Genomic DNA, 17,759 nt, shown 5'->3' with positions numbered 1-17,759 from the left:
ATACAAAAATTTAACACATTCTCTTCAAACGGTCTTTCTAAAGATAGAAATAAACAATGGCGTAGAATTCTGTTTGTGGATAACGATACTTCTAAAATTATATATATATAAACAATCCTGGTACCATTCAACTGGCGTTTTACACTAATAACAATGAAGAAATATATTCTTAATAATAATGATAGCAAAATTCAAACAAAAAAAACAGGAGTTTAAAAACTCAATTGAGATGATTGTAATTTCTTTTACAAAGGTAGAACCAATAGAAACTTTGAAGTCAGAACTAAAGAATATCGCAGGGCTATAAATGGAAATAGTGAATCTGAGTTTGCAAATAATCTTTTAAATAATGATCACACTTTCGATAAAAATTCAGGTCTTAAAATACTTCACTCAGGATATAAAGCATCGCAAATAAATAATTTTGCAATTTTAGAAATTAGAAAACATGCCAATATAAAATCAGATATAATTAATAAGAAAAAAATATAAAAAATAATGATAAATGCCATTACAAAGTGATAAGCTTCCAGAAGAAATCTTCTTATAAAACGCTTGTTAATGGTAAGTAGTCAAGTATTGTTAGCTGCATATTTAAATATTCGCGCCAGGCATTTGGTTCGTTTTTAAACCGCCAGAGGTGCGCTCTGTCGGCCATCTTGAAGAAACGCGTGAATTTTTATAAACGTCAAACATAATCACGTAACTGTGGAGAATTTTCACTGTAATGTAATTAATCCAATGGATTATGAACTTTCTAAAACATATTTTCTTCGATATTATCCAAAAATTATATGAGCAGAAACGATGCTTATGAAGAAATCTCGTATTATTATGAGGCGATCCTATTTTAGTATGGAATTGTGTCTTAATATTCAAGTTACCCGAAACAGACAATTTAAATTTGACCAATCAGAGGGCCTACACCGTCCAGACGCTGGGACAATAATACTATCAGATTATCACGATAACAATTTTTATTCGTCACAATAAAAAAATTATGCATCATCAAATATGGAATAAAGAAGAACACAATAAATGCGACGTAGGCATGATTCGTAATCCCAAGTTGGACCATTAGATACTTATATTTCAAATAAATTTCACCATAAGTATGAAACTTTCATTTCGATCAAATGGCATTGCGTTATGCGATGTCAGGCAGTATAATAGATGCAGAGCGCTTGAACTAAAAGGACAAAACCAAAATGAACTAAGTCGTGGCAATTAACAGGCTATTTTGGATTTCTTTCAAAACTTCACGGAAGTTACTACTATCTTGAATTATTTACTATTGTATTGTCCCCGGCGTTACCCTGGATGGCGATTCTCGTTCTATTTAACGACACTAAAATCGTCCTTTGATGACCGATGAAACATTTAATATGCATCGGCTAACCGACGACTGACGACAGCCAAGCCCCACTCGTGACCTATACCTCTCTGGTACGAGCCCACAGCGTAAAATTTTACTGCAGTAAGTACCTGTGAAAAATTCAGCTATTAATAGAGTATCTTATTTTGTCATGGATTACATAGTTAATTGAATGTATCTCTCACCTGTGACTGGACATACAGTCCATGCTTTCTTCTCGGTTGTAAGATAGGGGATAACGAGTTCATTAGATATTCTGAATAAATTCAGGAACTCCGTTTGCCCCATATCCATGGGATTTTGGGCGTCTCTTAAGATACGGAAAGGGATTATTATTTCGTTGTGGTTAACTTCAAAACCCACAATTTCGAGCGCCAGCCATCCTGCAGCCATTTTATCTAAAACTTATTATTATTTATGTAGAAATCCTCAATGGTATGTGTAGTTTATTGTAAATTAAATCACTTTTATCTGGCTTTCGACATGTTACGTACTTTACGAACATTGCAATTACGTTATTCAATACATTTAATAGCATTATTGTGCCACAAACAAGTCACTAATCATGTTTACAGTCAATACTTACGATAATGTTAAGTTTTCTCTTGTTAAAACTACGCAAATATTGCTAATTGTCAAAACGTCACACTTAAATGAAGCAAATTCTCCGCGAATCGCGAATGCTAGCGTTCGGCCGGCGAAAGACAGGTCGAGGGGTACCCTTCGCGGAAGGCTATAAGTTTTGGCGCGCAATCGAAAATCTAAGGATTCCATCTGTCATCGAGAGAACCGGAATCGCTTCATACGAATAATCCGAGAAAAATCGTTAATTTGAATGAAAGGACGATTTTAGTGTCGTTAAGTAGAACGAGAATCGCCCCCCTGGCTTCACGCAGGGCTTTTTGAAATCGGATGTTTACAGTAATTTTCCTCTTATTTTGAAAGTAAAGTGTGCGAACTTCATCAAGAAGTATCAAAATTATGCTTTCGGGGGTGGGAAAAGGGGATGGGGGAGGTTTTTTGAAATCTCATGGAGACAGTGACCTTCCTCCTGTATTGAAGGTCAAGTGTACAAAATTTCAAGAGGCTCTTCTTCTTTTGCACAGAATAATGGAGGGAAATAATAATGCTTAGTCAGTGGACAGTGGACACCTTCAATTTATCACTAAATAAATACAAAAGATTGTTATTTAGGCTATTCAGTTATGTATAATACTGTATAATTTGTATTAGTTGTTAGAACAAACAACAATACTCTTTTGACAGTACAAAGATATTTTTATCTACTCCTGTCAAAATTAAACATTTAAACTATTTACAGTGAATTATTACACATAAATATTATCGAATATTAACAAGCAGCACTTATTTACTAACATAGCAGTATTTAGTATTGGAAGTGCTTGTGTACTGTGTCAACAAAAGCAAAAACAAATCATCGACTCCCAACAGTGATAAGCAGTGAATAGTGAATTTTTAAACGTTTCACAATGGATGTGCAAAATTTCATCTCCTAAGCAGAAATAGCTGTCAATGCCTTAAATAAAGTACTTTTTGATCCGGCCAACAAATTTAACAAGGATCAAATCTCTAAAATTTCCCCAATTGCATGTGAAATTTTAAGTGCCATAAGTACCATGTCTTCAGCTGTAGCATCCAAAACTGCTAATTTAGAAGGTGAACTGCGTGCATACAAGGATATTAGAGCAAATCCTTCGCAAAATAACTTTAGTATTTGCGAGGCAATTTCGGAAATGAATGAACAACAAGTGCGATCTAAAAATATTATTATTTGCAATGTGCCCGAATTAAGACGACAGAAGCTGGCAGGATCTTGGATGACCAGGCAGCTGTCACCAGTATAATCGGTGTAATCGACAATTCAGCAAATGAAAATATTTCTTAGTTTTATAGGGTTGGAAAATTATTAAATAACAAGCCTAGACCAATAAAAATAGAACTACAAAATTCAACACAATCGAGAAATATTCTAAGCAAACGAATTCTTCTCAAGAAAAATGTCAGAATTTACCCCGACTCAACACCGGCTTTTCTGAGAAATTTCTGAGCGATCTGAGGGTTCAGCTGGAGAAAAGGAAAGAAAATGGTGAAGATGTCACCATAAAATACATTAACTCCGGCCCCCGAATCGTGCCGAATCGACCAAAAAACTAGGAAGCTACAAAAATATTCAAGAAATCCCACCTAACCGAACCAGAACCATAAAAATTTATTATCAAAACATCCGCGGACTGCGATCAAAACTCAATGACCTACAAGCAGCTCTACCTTCTCATCATCATGACATCATTATACTTACGGAAACCTGGCTAAACTCGGAAATCAAATCGACTGAACTAGGTCTTACTAACTACAAAGTATTTCGTTGCGACAGAAACGTCAGATCAAGTTCCAAGTCAAGAGGTGGAGGAGTTTTAATTGAAATAAAACAGAAGTTGTCAGCAAGAAAATTAACCACGAAACACAATAACATCGAACATCTTTTTGTGCAAATAACGACCCCTCACGAGAAAATTATATTTAGAACGGCCTATCTACCACCACTTTCTGACCCTCAGTCATATAGAAACCACTGTGAAGACATCGAAACAATTTCATCAAAATATCCACACTCGAAAATTGTTATTCTTGGGGATTATAACTTACCAAACTTAATATGGAAAGCAAATAACTGTGGTCTCATCATAAACGAAAGTGAAAGCGATCGTGCACGTGAATTTTAGACTTGGTAAACTTTCTAAACTTTCATCAACATAATTTTATATATAACAGTAACAATCGCTTATTAGACTTAGCTTTATCAAACTATCCTAAAATGTCTGTTGAACTCTCAAATAATCCACTTCTACCTATAGATAAACATCATCCGCCCCTATACATTAAATTAAATATGACATGTGATAATGAAAGGAAACTTTCACAAAGCGTCCTAAACTTTAAACGAGCCGACTTCGACTCAATTAACTGCCATTTCTCAAATACAGACTGGTCTTTTTTATCCGATGAAAGAGTTGATGAATCGTTAGATAAACTTTATTTATATTTTTATAATACTATTGAATCCTATGTACCCTTTTACACACCAAGAAGCTATACCTACCCGGTTTGGTTTTCATCAGAGCTTACAGCCTCTCTTCAGCAAAAAAAGAGTCAACACAAAAAATTCAAACAAAGTAAATCCATAAATGATTAAGTATATAATCATTAGCGAAACTAGGAAAAATGTAAAGATCTTTCCAAACAATGTTACAAAATGTACATAACCTCTGTCGAGGACACTGTTTTTAAATCCAAAAACCTTTGGAAATTTCTAAAAAAAATGAACAATGAAAACACAGACTACCCGCCAGTAATGCAAATGAATGGAATCAGTGCAAACAATACACAGGATATTGTAAACCTTTTTCGGACTTCTTCAAAAATGTATATGATGAAGACACTCCAGATGATAAAATACCCGAATACAAATTTAATATGACCACAAACTTAACAAACTGCCAAATCACACAAAAGTGTTGCGAACAAAAATTACTTTCTTTAGACACTGACAAATCCGCTGGCCCAGACAACATTCCACCAATATTCCTCAAAAAATGCTCTAATACATTATCTAAACCACTCACATTACTATTTAACCGTCTCTTGTCCCTTGGAAACTTTCCAGACCGCTGGAAATCTAGCTTCATTACACCGATCTACAAAAAAGGAGACGCTACTGACATAGCTAATTATCGCCCCATTTGTATACAGTCAGTACTGCCAAAGCTTTTTGAATCATTGTTCCTTGATGAAATCAATCCCAAATTAATAAAATTAATTAATCAAAAACAGCATGGTTTTATCAAAGGAAGATCCACCGCAACTAACTTAACGGTATTTCAAAACTTCATAATACAATCATTTGCAGAAAATAAACAAGTCGACTGTATATATACAGACTTTTCGAAGGCATTCGACAAAGTATCCCATAAACTACTAATCCAAAAATTATTTGCTCTAGGAATAAGGGATAACATGCTAAAATGGTTTAGTAGCTATTTGTCAAATCTTAAACTGTTCGTTAAAATAAAATCTTGGATGTCTTTCCGGGCTACCAGTGGCCTACCGCAAGGTAGTCACCTTGGCCCGGTTTTGTTCCTCATTTTCATCAATGATATAACCAATTGCTTCAACGATGTCGAGGTATTGCTCTTTGCAGATGACGTCAAACTATACAAGAAAATAACTGATATAAATCATTGCCATATACTACAGTCAAATATTAGTAAGTTTAGAGATTGGTGCGTTCAAAATAATTTATTTTTAAATGTAGTAAAGTGCAAAACCTTGACTTTCTTCAGAAACAAAAATCCTGTTTTATTCGAATATTCCATCAATAACATAGCTTTAGAAAGAGTCACGGAAATGAGAGATCTTGGAATTATTTTGGACGAAAAACTAAGTTTCACCAATCATATCCATCAAATTGTGAACAAAGGTATGAAAACACTAGGCTTCGTATTAAGAACAACTAAAACTTTAATTCTTTACAAGCCATTAAACTATTATACGTATCTCTAGTAAGAAGTCTAATTGAATAAAACTCAGTAGTTTGGTCTCCATCTTACAAAATTCACATTAACAACATTGAGCGAATACAAAAAAAAAATCTACGTTTTATAAATTTTAAATTAAATATCCTGTCGAAGACTTAAAATACAATTTCTTATTAAATACTATAAAAATACATACATTAGAAGATAGACGTAAAATAAACGATTTAACGTTCTTATTCAAAATACTTAACTCTAAATTCGACTGTTGTGAACTCCTGCAACTTATAAACATACATACACCCACAGTAACAACACGACAAAATACAATATTCTACAGCAGCAAACATAAGCGTAACTACATTGCCCACTCTCCGATACCACGACTTCACACCATGGGAAATCATTACTTGGGTGATGTTGACATATTCAATACCAACATGGCAAGTTTTGTGGATCATTTAAAAAATTTATTTCAACAATACTCCTAAAGACATCATGTAAACCTACAGATAGCTGTAGTTTTCTGTTTTTGTTTCTTGTGTTTGTATGACTTGTTGCATAGCTTTTATCAAATGTAATTTTATTCTTATTTTTTATGTTTCAAAGTATTTGTCAAATTAAAATTATACTACCAACCATGTAAAAGCCCTCTGGGCGTTAAATAAATTATGCATTTCTACATGAAAGCCTCTGAGAAGGGCATTAATTTCTAAATAGTATTACATAAAGTCGTTATCAGCGTCTGTCTGTCTGTGCGCTTAGTTCTTCTAAACTACGCAACGGATTTTGATAGGGTTTTCACTATCATTTAGAAATTTCCTCCGAATAGTTTTTGTATATAATACACGCATTGTATGTTTACAGAAAGTAGAGATGATAAATTCGATGTTATCATAGAATTCACAACCTTTATCCAAATCATTCGCGACCCCGAGGAACGCCGGGTACACGTCAGATAGTAATTAAATAAAATTATTTTTAATTTTTGGAATAATTTAATGAGTAAAATCTCAAATTGTTATATTTAATTTTTGAAGTCAATATTAGCGATACCTAAACTAAAATTTGAATCAGAAAAAGATATTGACATATCTAGGACTAGGGTCCCATTAACTCAGTTGGTAGAGCGGTGCCCCGGCAAGGCTTGTCATATTTATTATAAAAAAATAACAAATTTCTTGTTTTAGCGATAATTATGAATGTCTTTTATCTTTAATTTTTATTTTGTTCACCTGTTGACCGATATGACTGTGGCCCGGTACTATCTATTTATTTATTTTGCCTCATCTTTCACATAAATATCTATTTGTATGAAGGAGAGCGTCTGCGGCGGACAGGCGGTCGGCGTGGATTGTATACAAATCTACAGTTTTATTCCGATATTGATGACATTTTGCACCCTTGACCTTCGAAATTAGAGGAAGGTTACTGTTTACACGAGATTTCGAATAATCACCCCTATCCTATTTTTTCACCCCTTAAAGCAGAATTTTCATACTTCGTGATGAAATTTTGCACACTCAAAATAAGATGAAAATGATACATCTAATTAAAAAAAACACTCTGCATTAAGTTCTGGACAACGCCGGGAACTTCAGTTATAAATTATCTATATAACATATTATTGTGTTTACAAAGAAGTGTCCTGTTGTTGCGTTGTATTTTTTTATACAAATTTACAGTATCATTCTTAAGATTGATAAAATTTTGCACACTCGACCTGGTACATTTTATCCTACCAATCCATCTTAAAAACTAAACTTTTGAATGTCCATTATCTAAATTAACGCGTCACCTAGTGGACAAATATTTTCTGCCATCTCCTCATCAAATAAAACAAAGATTTGTAATTTGAATAACATGCAATATGCAAGGAATCGTTTTATGCAAAAAAAATATATTTATTGTAAAATCCATCAAACTTAATTCGAAATCTTTTACGAGAATGTTGAAAATTTTCCATCTATTGAATTATTTCCAAAGCTCTTGAAAATTTCATAAACTGGTTGTTGGTGAAAAATCTTCGAAATGTTGTTCGCGATGAACCACAGGTGACGTTTTCTGAACCTATTTCTAATTTTTAAGTATTAAAAATTGGGAATTATTTGCCACTTTTGTTTGCTAGTATTTTTTGTTCACCGAGATAAGTTTAGTAGTTTTATCTTAGCGTATAGTGTGTGCGGCTGTCAGCAGGTAAATTTTTATATTTCATATTTCGTTGTTCCAAGTTCCGTGGTATATCTTTTTAGAAACTATGAACTCTTTTGATCACCAATTAAAGTCTGATTTATTCATACTTATTGATATTTATTTATAAAGGCGTATTTCTCTCTGGTCTTGAAATAAACAGGATTAAGCGTGTTATTTTTAACCTTAAAATACAGATATTTTAACCAAGTTTACACGTTTAGAAAAAATAAAAAACAGAAATGATTTTTAATAGTTACACAGTTGACTAAGTTATGTGTGCTTTGATGTGGTGTTATCTTTTAAAAACGTTCCAGTAAAAATTGTAAAGTTTTTTCTTTTGACGACATTGATAAAAAATATATCATTTTAAAATAATTTTACTATTCAAAACCAGTGTTTTCACCTTGCAGTTTCGTTTGGTTTATGGTCCAAGATTTTCCCAAGGAAACCCTGTGTTCAAATTTTAAAACTTACCTAAGTACCTACTTACCCTTGCTAGCGAAAATAGTGAAAATGTATACGCATGCCACAAACCTACCTATCACAAACATATTAAGACTACTTTTAATTTTGAGTTACGACTTTATGGTCAACGTTACTATATATTATACACCTTTTTTATTATTTTATTTTTTGCTAGGGCAATCCCGATGAGTTAATGAATTTTAGGAGGGGAAACTTTTTTATTTTGTTTTTTCATTAGCGATATGAAATTTTTTTTTTCTGAAATGCCTTTGACAAGTTTTTACATACATGCTTCAATTACTTTAAATAATTTATTGCATTAATAATTTTTTTATAACTATGTACGTTTTCTAGAAAAAAATAACGTTAACAACGTGAAATTTTTTAAAGTACCTAATGCTATAAAAGTACATTAAACAATGAAAATAGATGAAAATAGAAAATTTCTAGTAATGTTTTGTTTTGTCTTGTTTTTTGTCTTTTATCTTTTCTTATCCCTCTAATTGTAATAATCCATTATTTATTTTTACCTCTGTATGACTGTATAAGTACTTTTATGTAAATTCCTACCTTGGGTTTTGGGCTAATATGTATATCCCTTTGCTGTTGTTTCCTCTAGTTGTTTGTTATACTTCATGTCTCTTTTTTATTTTTGTACTGTGTTGTATGTGATACTTATAATTTTGGTATCATAATACCTATGTAAACTTGTGCCTATTACCTAATTACACAGTGTCTATTACCCATGTGAACTTATGCCTTTTACCTATGTAAACTTGTGCCTATTACCTATGTAAGCTTGTGCCTTTTACCTATGTAAACTTGTGCCTATTACCTATGTAAGCTTGTGCCTTTTACCTATGTAAACTTGTGCCTATTACCTATGTAAGCTTGTGCCTTTTACCTATGTAAACTTGTGCCTGTAATCTATGTAAGCTTGTGTCTATTAACTTTGTTTTGTGAGTTCCGTCCTAAAATGAGTATTATACCTCATCGGAAATAGTGATTGCTCTCGCAAGAAATAAAACTAATAACAAAAAGTTGAAGACTGCAAAACTAAACATTACTCTGCATGTTCAAAACTGCTTTTTCACTTGTCAATATCACCCTCCTTGTGACTGGTCAATGTTTTTGTGCCACATGTTTCACGAACGTCCCTGACCTGTTCTATGGTTCACATTCGAATCAAATATACTCTCCAGACGCGTATTCTTACGCATTTAGAAGCGTAGGTACTTGATGATTTTTTTTATAAACAAAAAATATATAATAGGGACTAGGAAATTCATATCAATGATATGAACCTGCAGTAGATTAGGTACGATATTGCAACAAAATGATTTATTGGAAATCTTTTTTATTGCATTTTATGGTAAAGATTAGGCGTATAATGGGATAAGACGTTTTAAATATTATAATACATCAAAGGCTTATCGCCGGGTTAAAGTTTAACCGGTAAAATAAGCAGTATGGTTATCACTGTTATCAGTTATCATTTGATTATGATTGTCAATTAAGTCGATAATAATTATAAAGGCAATATCAAATTTTATCAAATTTTATATAAACAACTGATCCGTAACTGGGTTAGCAACAATCATTATTTGACAGAAGGTGAACCAGCTTTCACGACTTTAAAACAATAAAATTCTTATGGTTATGGAATTATCGTTGACCAAAACAAATTAGAATTGTGTATATTGGTGCATATATCCTTACCAACTTGACAAATATGAATAAACCTTGACACTGTACGTGGGCTTTCAAAGTTGGAACTAACGTAGATACATCCTTAAGTACTGCAAAATTGAATTAAGTAAGTCTGTTTGTACTGTGTGTGTTGTTATGTGTAGTTTTTATATTAATACTGCACAAGAGTCCCAACTGCTCCCAACCGTCTGGAGCCAGTGAAAAGTGAGACTATAAACGGAGAAAAATGAGTACGGATTTTTTTATCTCTATACTGTTAAAAATGTGACTGCATTACCATTTTATAATAAAATATTAGTCATTCAGAATATATCTGAACACGTGTTCGATGCAGGTGGCCTTGTCCGAATAAATATAATGGACGAGATGCGAAATTATTATTACTTTCTAGAACACGTGTTCCGAATTCCTCATAACATATTCGTGCTGTAGGTACTGTTATTATTATGTAACGAAATTTATCAATTCATTCATCCAGTACTTTTTTTATTTTACATCAATAAGTGTTCTCCGTGTGGCATCCCCAATTGGGGTATGTTGGAGAATGAAGGTAGTGGAAATGGGAGGATGAAGGTGGAGGAATAGTACCTGGCTATTCAGATCTGGTCACCAAACACGGCTAAAGCCATTTCAAGCAACGTTTCAATTCTGAATGGTGCTGAAAATTTATATGCGCGTGTCAGGTTTAGAAACCGCGACCTTCGGCTTGCTGGTGGAGAACATTAACCTAAGGAAAAAAATAAATTCATTCACAAAATTTACTAAAATATGTCAATAAACCGGTTATTATACAGGGTGTATCGGCACGTACCCGACAAACTTTAACCAGCTATTCCTTAGCATATTTGGAGTAAAAAATCTTATGTGCACTTTGCTGTCCGGTAACGTTTTTTTTAATAAAAAATGTATTATTCATATTTTCACCACATGTCACCAATGTTTTATCCTTTGTCAAAGTTTGAAAACCCATCTGGCAATATTTTATTCGAATTCCGTTGAATTGTTGGCGTTGAATTAACTTTATTGGCGCGCTTTTACAATCACAACGAAATGGCACGGCACCATTCGTCACATTTTTAACTATTATTATTTAGTGTGTGCGAAAGAGCGAAGACGCTTTTCGACATACTTGCTTATAACAGCTGTTGAACACGAAAAGCAATACTAATGACAGTGATGGAGTGTGGAAATTTTTAATATTTTTGTTTTAAATTGAAAAAAAAAATGCTACCGGACAGCAAAGTGCCCATAACATTTTTTACTCCAAATGTGCTAAGAAATAGCTGGTTAAAGTTTGTCGGGTTAGTGCCGATACACCATGTATAGCATTATGTAGACTTAACTCTGCTTATATAGGTGTGGTAGTCCCGTCATCTTTCTATTATTTTCTGTCTTTTTCGTTTGCATACGAGACGTGCGAGAAGGAAGAGGACGACCTTACCTAAATACTAGATGCGTGTTATTTTTTAAAGTAGTAATCGTGTGGGTAGGTCTGCTGAATGAACAATATGACGTGTTCACTGCGTATTAATGTGAAACAAGTTTAAAAATTAATGTTCGGAATTTTAAATTCCGAACGTGTGGCTTTTCGAACATGTGATATTATTTATTTGTAAGAAACAAACAGCTTTTACATAATATATAATAATAAATATACAAGTGAATTGAAGTCAAGCCACAGGAGTTTCTTATACTATAGTTCATAAGAAATGAAGTTTTAATATATTAAAGTTAATTTAGGGTTATAGGAAGGGGAGAGGAAGAGGAATATAGGAAGAGGATAGGAGATGCTCCCGATACATTCCATACTCTCATATTAATAATCGATCGTACGCATTACTTCATATCGGTATTTCTTTAGGTTATTACTAAAAATGTCAATGCTGTAAAATTTTGTATTATATTGTACACATACACGAGGAATTTGGGAATTTTTTCTACACGAGGGTAAATAAAATAAATCAGATTGTCGGGTTGATCTAGACGGAATATGAAGATTTATTAGATTGGTAAGTTCTGGTGAGTCCAGACCATTATTTAGGATTTAAAAAAATAAGATTTGATCAAAAATTAGACGTCGTGTTTGGAGGGAGATAAAATTATGAAATTTAATGGATTCGGTATAATTTGAGAAGTGTAAGATTATGAAAATATTATGAAAATAATAAAATTTTTACAATGACTGAGTGTAGCAAAGTCTTGTTTTAACTCGACCGTTTTGCATTTTGTCTGTCTCTTCATTTTTGTACATTCCGTTTCTGTTTCTATTTGGTGGCCGTTTTAACAGACAGTTTAAGATTATTTTTTTCAAATGTTTATTTTGACTTATTTTTTTGGACTTGGACGAGCCAAAACCTTAAAGAACTGTATTATGTGTTAGGTATTATCAGCGCCTTAGCTTCTTGGGTCCTTGGCGCCTTGGCAAGTTGACGCCCGGAGCGGACTGCTCCAATTGCGCTTACAAAGGGCCGGCCCTGTATGATACCTACCTGCATGAAGAAATTTTTGAATTTTTTTTTTTTTAATTAGATAGCGACGTTTCTTCGGACAAATTTTATAATTCCTTTAAATTAAAAGATAAATGTAACACAATTAAAATATGTGGTTTACAATTAAGTAGGAAGGTATTTATATACCTACTTACGATTCTGATGATTTCAGGGGAAAATTTTTCTTTTAATGTATTTAATTTTAAAAAAATAAGAAGATCCTTTTTTAGACACGGGGTCTACTGTTCAAAGAACTAATAGAATTTAAAAAAAGTTACTATACAGGATGTCCGGGGGTAAAGTGCGCAAACCTTAGGAGGTGATTCTACATGATAGTACAAGCAAAAAATATATAAATAACTTTATTTGAAAGACCAATTTTTAATGTAGTTTTTGGGTTAAAAATTTGAATTTTTTGGACGGGAAAATAAATATTCCTCTATGGAAAAATAAACATGAAAATTTGAAAAAAGTTATTAATCTTTTTTTAGTTCAACATCATGTAAAACAACACCTTCCGATGTTAGGGCACTTTACCCCCGGAACACCTGTATAAGTGTTCCATTGTAAAAGTTTTTGGGCACTATTTCGGAATACATTTAAGTCTGACAGACCACGCTTTAAGCGCGCTATATTTGCGTGGCTTGGTTTATTTCAGCATATCGCTCGCTATACAATCCCATTGGTAGTGTATGACGACCGTTACCCTGAAATAGGCCTAGCCATGATGCGTATAGCGTGATGTGTATGCAACTAAGTAAAACAGGTACATTGTCAAAAATGTGTATAAAATTGCTGTTTTCCAAAAAGTCGAATAAAAATAAGCTCTATTTTCCCTTAATTGTACTGAAATTTATCAAAGATTTTCACATTTTGAAAATTTTATAATCAATTTCACTGGCCCGTCTGGGGCTAGGAGTTGATAGCTCCTATCTAAATTGGTGACATCAGTCTTCTTTCAAATCGGAATCAAACCAAATTAACCTACTGATATAAAATACTGTTAATTTAATAAAATCTAGTTTTAAGTCAATTATTAGTTTTCCTGACAAAAACGGGACTGCAGGCTTTTATTGAATGAATTGACAGAGTTCTAACAAAATATCAATTTCAAAAGTGAATGTTTTATGACACAAATTCTGATATCGTCGCATACCGTCATGGTTTCTATCAGGATAAGTAGGGGAGACCGGGGACAATAGTACCAATTTGTCTTTTACCATTTTCTACATCTTAGGTATAATGTTTATGAAAAAAATTCTCATACTCAGCGACAGATAATTTAGTTGTCTACCAAATTCTTACTCTATGATTTTTCTAAATCTTATAGAAATTAAGCTATACGCGAATGAACAGGTCGGGGGAAATGCTACAACTGACCCCTACCCCGGGGTTAGTTGTACCAGTAGCGGAATTCAAATTAAAACACAGAATTTATGGATAAAGTTATTTAATTTTGATAATTTCGGTGAGGAAAAACCGTTTTTTTGTTGCTTTATTAAATTACTATTCAAAATTTAAATTACATTGAACGTAATACACAATTTATCTGACCACAAAAAAACTCTTATAGAATTCGTCAGTTGAAGTGTTAACAAGAACCTTAACTATTGTAATGTAATAAAAAGACAATACAAATATATATTAATACCATAGCATGTTTTATACAAATTATTTTCCGACTTTATGTCCGGGTTAAATCTTCCCCATAGGAAAAACTAAACCTTTCCACACACTTTTCCACAAATGATCATCTAGTCAATCCACATTATGCAAGTGCATTATATAAGCATAATAAATACAAAACAATGCAAGAACAACACGTCAACTCATCAGAGATCAAATGGGAAAATAATTCACCGACTCCAGATATTTTCATATCAGAGGGTTCGACTCGGTAGAACTCCTAACAGGGCCTATAAATCCTACTGATCCCTCAACATAAATATTTAAAAAAATCTTTCGTAATCCTACATGTATTTAAAATGACTACGTTTTGTATTTTTAAATATAAAATTTTTGATAGAGCTAATACGCCTACATTTTGAATGAGCGAGCTAGGTATAATGCCAGTAGCCGAAATAACAAATGGTAATATTTTTATAGTCTGAGAATGCCAAATTCTTTTTATTTCATTTCCTAAATCTGTGTATTTTCTTATTTTTTCATTAACAGATTTTTGAATATTACAGGAATTTGGAATAGCGACATCAATGATATAAGTTATATTTTAAATTTTGTCATGTAAAACTATATCGGGTCTATTATGACTAATCGTTCGGTCTGTTAGTATAGTTTTATCATAATATATTTAAAAAAATTCGTTATCTAAAAATGAATTTGGTTCGTATTCAAATATGGTATTATATTACGGCAGTCAATCGAGTTATGTTTAATTACCAAACTTTGGTGAATTATTTTTAAAACTTGATTGTGCCTAAATGTATACTCGGACGGTGCTAATATAGAACATCCCGATATAATATGTTTTATAGTTTCCTGAAAAGCCAAACATTTTCTACACAAATCATCAATTTGATTTGTATCTTTGATTATATGCTTCCTATAATTTTTAGTATTAATGACTATATCCTGAATGGCAAGCATAAATCCTTCTATTTCTGCGCTCAACTCTCCAATACTCAATCATTTATTTGACGAAAATTTAAATCCAATCATTATTATTATTAGAGCTTTTTATAGCTTCGTCCAGACTCCGAGAGACGTGCGACGCATCAACTAGACAAGAGCGAAGAATTATCAAACAATATACATACTCGTATATAACTGTTTAACCTTGTTTTTGTTTCATTATTTTTATAACTTTAGGTATAGCACTTTTTATAGGTGTGTTCAATTGTCATTTTGAGGAGTTATCATGGAACCATATATTATACGTATTGTCACCAATTATGCACTTCCTATTGCCTTGACTCAGGTGTAGTTCATGGAGTGTAAGCTATTTTAATTGCTTTGGCAGAGAAGAAATTAAAAATATTGTAAGGAGGGAATTATTTCATCGAAATACATAATGCACGTCTGCCGATGATGGCAAAGTAACAAACGCAATAATTCTGCACTCAAGTCACGTTGGAAATGTTAACACTTCCACAGAATCTCACCGATCTGAAGCAGTATAATCATTATTTACCAAAATAATGTCTGTTGTGATGTACGTAACATTCTAAATCTGTAACAATATTTTGTGTTTGTTAAGTGATAAATTAAAGATGTCTGTTCGCGCAATATAAGGGGATTGTTAGGTATGCATCCACAGGCTTAATGGACAAGTGTAATGTCAATACAAAATCCTGCAAATGTCCTACCTACCCTTTTACCCATCCCAAAATGTCACCATAATAAAATTATTGTTGCGACACATAGTGATAACTAATATCAGACAGGGCGATTATACATATATTGTGAAGTGAAATCAACCAAAACTCCTGGAGACGTGTGATAATCATCAACGGGTGAGTCCATCTTTCCTGCATTCCAATCTGGGCTTATCTTGTGCTCCAGAAGCCCAGATTTATACCTTTTTGACTATTGCACTGTCCATCGGGTTTGTCGGATGCATAAAATCGTCCCATAACCTAGCATTCGGTGTAGTTTGGGACTGGTCCCTTGGGCGTGTGCCATAGGGCTTTGCTCTGCACCACCTCTAAAAATATAGTGGAGTCGCAGCTTCGCGACACCAATGTCCACTGATGTATAATTATTTCCCTCCATAAGTATTCTGGGCAATAAGGAATACATATGGTAGTTAGTACCAGAATTGCTGCGCTGAAATAAATTCCGATTTACAGTATTACGTAGAGGAATCTGAAAGATTATCCATGCAAGCAATTTTGATCTATCAAAGGCATCATTAAGAAATTTACATAGAAAAATGAAGTCAGTGAAAATCCTTCTGTCAGACAATTTAAGCATATACATTAAAAGAGTGTTGTAGTTTAGAAAAATTGCTGGAATAACCATTTATAAACTTAAGAATTTATTATTTACTAGTTGTACCTCACCACGCGTTGCTGTGGTCATTGTGTCCGTGCAGATATAGAAACAATAGCGCGATTTGCCTTTACGTCCAACAGATGGAGCTTTTTCAAAAATGGGTTTTTTACCTGTCACAGGTGATATGCAACGTTGTGTCAAAATTTCAAAGAAGAAGAACTTTCGGAGATTTGAAATTTTGAACAAACAAACATTTTATTTCTGTAGATAGATTTTAAATCAAATCATCACTAGTATGACTATAATTATATTCAACACGTATTTGATGGGTTACGTATTTTTGATAGGCGTGGGTGGTTAGTATTATTACCGAAAAGGTCAATATGTTATACCTATCTTAAGTTCACATGTCAGTATAAAAACTAATATTACAAAAATTATCTGTATTTTCATTAAATGGTCGGTATTTCAAGGACGCATTGTTTAATTTAATTTATTTTTTATTTTCATAATCATAAAAACAAAACCTAACCTAACCTAACCCTACCTTGCTTAACCTAACTCGATATTTATACTGAATGTTCCGTCACGCTGATTTGCTTTTGACAGGCCGTGTGCTAACCAATGGTATGGTCAGAATTTGAACTGTACAGTTTGAATTCACACACGTCAACTATAATCACGGAGTGCCGTGAGCCGTACAATCGCATCGAAACGTTCGTCTTGTCAAAACCAATGTGTGTACTCTCGCCGGTTATTTATCGGAATAATCCCTTAAACGTATTTTATCGCAACTTTCGCAATCCAATTCAACATAACGAGTGCTACCGTACAACGATCACCGTTCCAGTGCTGACAGATGATTCTCGAGATGCAGATTTCGTTCGCCACCCGGTAAGCTGACTGTGAATTAACCTTACAAATTGTGTTATCGCATTCGCCTGTCATAAGCCATAGGCTTTATCCATGCTTTATCTGTGTGGAATAGCCCTTCAAAATACGGCTATCCCAACCCTTGTT

The 17,759-nt window shown here is 33.1% G+C and overlaps 1 protein-coding gene across 1 annotated transcript in view; it reads left to right on the top strand.

Moving 5' to 3' along the window:
* The first annotated feature begins 8,056 nt into the window (after window positions 1-8,056).
* The window catches only part of LOC149420297 (putative isoaspartyl peptidase/L-asparaginase CG7860), a 50,961-nt gene continuing 41,258 nt past the window's right edge, over window positions 8,057-17,759 (top strand). The window contains exon 1 of the mRNA XM_089636076.1: window positions 8,057-8,124. The gene's annotated coding sequence lies outside the window, so the exon portion shown is untranslated. The remainder of the gene's footprint in view (window positions 8,125-17,759) is intronic.

The sequence above is a fragment of the Hesperophylax consimilis genome, chromosome 10, assembly GCF_061612785.1.
Source record: "Hesperophylax consimilis isolate HC1 chromosome 10, BYU_Hcon_1.0, whole genome shotgun sequence".
NCBI classification, from domain to species: domain Eukaryota; kingdom Metazoa; phylum Arthropoda; class Insecta; order Trichoptera; family Limnephilidae; genus Hesperophylax; species Hesperophylax consimilis.
This window is presented reverse-complemented; position numbering and strand designations above follow the sequence as displayed.